This window comes from Octopus bimaculoides, chromosome 30, assembly GCF_046866305.1.
Source record: "Octopus bimaculoides isolate indiv1 chromosome 30, ASM4686630v1, whole genome shotgun sequence".
NCBI classification, from domain to species: domain Eukaryota; kingdom Metazoa; phylum Mollusca; class Cephalopoda; order Octopoda; family Octopodidae; genus Octopus; species Octopus bimaculoides.
Window position 1 is genome coordinate 4,168,748 of NC_142957.1, and position 2,500 is coordinate 4,171,247.

Genomic DNA, 2,500 nt, shown 5'->3' on the forward strand with positions numbered 1-2,500 from the left:
TACGATAAAATGTTGTGGTTGTAATTTGTTTTGTCTTCCAGTTAATGAAGATCACAGAACCTCGATTTACAGCAGAGTAACACCTTCGATTTCTGTTTGCCTTCTGTCACGGTCACTGCCTTTCATTCACTGCCACTCTTTCTGTTGCTTTAATTTCCTTCTATCTGTATGTCTCCACCCAATGCGTGCAAAATAATAATAGTCAGGTGTCAAACTTGCTAAACTGGCAGATGTGTGCAATTGTATTGCAGAGCATTACCTCATTGCGCTTTAAAAATACTTTTATTCCAAGTACTGCGTCATATTTATGATTAAAGATTAGTCAATATATATGCAAGCATAGATTTGTACTAAGAAGCGTACGTCTTGCGGGTTCAAACCCCATGCACGGTGAGTTGGCAGTCGTGCTCAAGAGATTTAAACTTGAGCATGTCGGAGAATAAATGTAACGATAAGTAAGTTCCACATGTCAATATACAATAAATATTGAAATATAATTAATACAAAATATGTACGTTTACCGAAAAGGAGATCTGCATTACACAAAATAGAAATATCAAGAATTAAAGGAGATGAATAAGAAGTTTGCGAGACCAACAGATGTCTCTTTGGTTTTGTTGGGACGATAGTGTTTGAGAGAGAGAAAAAGCGAGAGAAAGTGAAAGAGAGTAACAAATTAAAGTGAATATGAAAGTATAAATATATGCGTATATAAATACTTGTGTGTGTATGTATATGTCTAGTGTCTGTGAGGTCGTGTGTGTATATATACATATGCATATATTTGTGTGTTTCTCTCTCACCATCGCTTAATAACCGATGTTGGTCTATATACGCCTCGCAAATTACAGGATCGGTAAATTAGCGGTTCGGCAATAGTGACCGATTGAATAAACTCTACATTTACAACGAATAATTTCTATGTTAGAATAATTCGACTAAAATCCCTTAAATTGGTGCTGAACTTCGGCCACATATAAATGAGAAAGACAAATAAATGAATGAAAAAATAAAAGTGTGTATATGTGTTTCTGTCGTGCGTGTATGTGTTTGGTTGTGTGTGTGTGTGTGTTTGTGTGTGTGTATGTGTGAGTATGAGAGAGAGAGGCACAGACACAGCGACATAGCGACAAAAACAGAGACAAAGAGAGAATGCTAAAATAGGCACAACTTACGATAAAATGTTGCTGTTCTAATTTATTTAGAATTGCAGTTAATGAAGATCACAGAACCCAGATTTATACCTGTTTACAGCAGAGCAACACCTTCGATTTTTGTTTACCTTCTGCTACGGTCATTGCCTTTCATTCAGTACCACTCCTTGTGTTGCTTTACTTTCCATCTATGCGTACGTCTCCACCCAACGTATTTCATTGTGTGACAAATAATATTGGTCAGGGATCAAACTCAAAGAAGTGTGCAATTATGTTGCAGGGCGTGGGAAAAAATTATGGCAAGTATGAAATGATTTATACTTATTTATTCCAATGCTCTTTAAAAATAATTTTATTTCAAGTAATGCGTCATATTTACGATTAGAAATTAGTAGTAAAAAAGGAACGTATGGCTTTGTGTTGAGAAGGGTAGATGTTAGCGGTTCAATCCCCATGCATGTTAACTTGGTCGTTGTGCTCAAGAGATTTAAACTTGAGTATGTCGGGGAATAAATTTAACGATAAACAAGTTTAGCAAGTCAATATAGAATAAACATTGAAATATATTTTATACGATTTTCTCAGATGATCCGACTTACACAGAATAAAAATATCAGGATTTAAAGGTGATGAATAATAGGTTTATGTGACCAGCAGATGTTTCCGGGGGCATGTGGGGGGTGGTAGTATTTGAGAAAGAGAGAGAGAGAGAGACAGACAGAGAGAGAGATAGAGAGAGAGAGAGAGAAATAGAGAGAGAGAGAGAGAGAAATAGAGAGAGAGAGAGAGAGAGAGAGAGAGAGAAATAGAGACAGAGAGAGAAATAGAGAGAGAGAAAAGGTTAGTGACCGATTAAAGTGAATATGAAAGCCCAAAAAATGTTTGGACACACTTCGAATTGACATTTAGTTGAGAGAGACCATATAAATATACAGAGTCAGTTACAGCTGTTTCCAGAATAGACAAGCACTTGAATTATTCTATTGAGTAAGGATTCCATAACATGTGAACCCATTTATCCCGACAAAATTTCGTCTCCCTCCATATTTCACTCCTCTCCATTTTTTTTTTTTTTTACTTCTTATCTCTTTCCGTAGCTGAGACTTGGTTACGAATATCACATATTGCACAGCTTTCCCACGAGCGACAAATTATAATACCTGATCTCTAGTCTCCGTCTTATATCTTCTGTACATTGGAACTAGACATTCATTCGTATATATATATATATATATATATATATATATATATATTACACATATGTGTATGCTGTGTGTGCGCGCGTGTGAGCGTCTGTGTACACACACACACTCACACACACACATGCACACACACACACACACACA

General features: G+C 36.2%; 2 protein-coding genes across 8 annotated transcripts in view; one reads left to right on the plus strand and one right to left on the minus strand.

Annotated features, from left to right (window-relative positions):
- Positions 1-2,500, minus strand: part of LOC106877375 (uncharacterized) — a 70,282-nt gene that overhangs the window by 58,875 nt on the left and 8,907 nt on the right. For 3 of the 7 annotated variants that reach the window (XM_089346530.1, XM_089346532.1, XM_089346527.1), the window contains exon 1: positions 4-1,089. The exons of 2 other annotated variants lie outside the window; for them this stretch is intronic. The gene's annotated coding sequence lies outside the window, so the exon portion shown is untranslated. Of the gene's footprint in view, positions 1-3; positions 1,090-1,175; positions 1,315-2,500 lie in introns of those variants that run through there. 2 more of the 7 variants (XM_089346528.1, XM_089346531.1) reach the window with 2 other exon arrangements.
- LOC149130145 (uncharacterized) overlaps positions 1,318-2,500 on the plus strand; it is a 17,450-nt gene continuing 16,267 nt past the window's right edge. Inside the window, exon 1 of the mRNA XM_089346543.1 lies at positions 1,318-1,457. The gene's annotated coding sequence lies outside the window, so the exon portion shown is untranslated. The remainder of the gene's footprint in view (positions 1,458-2,500) is intronic.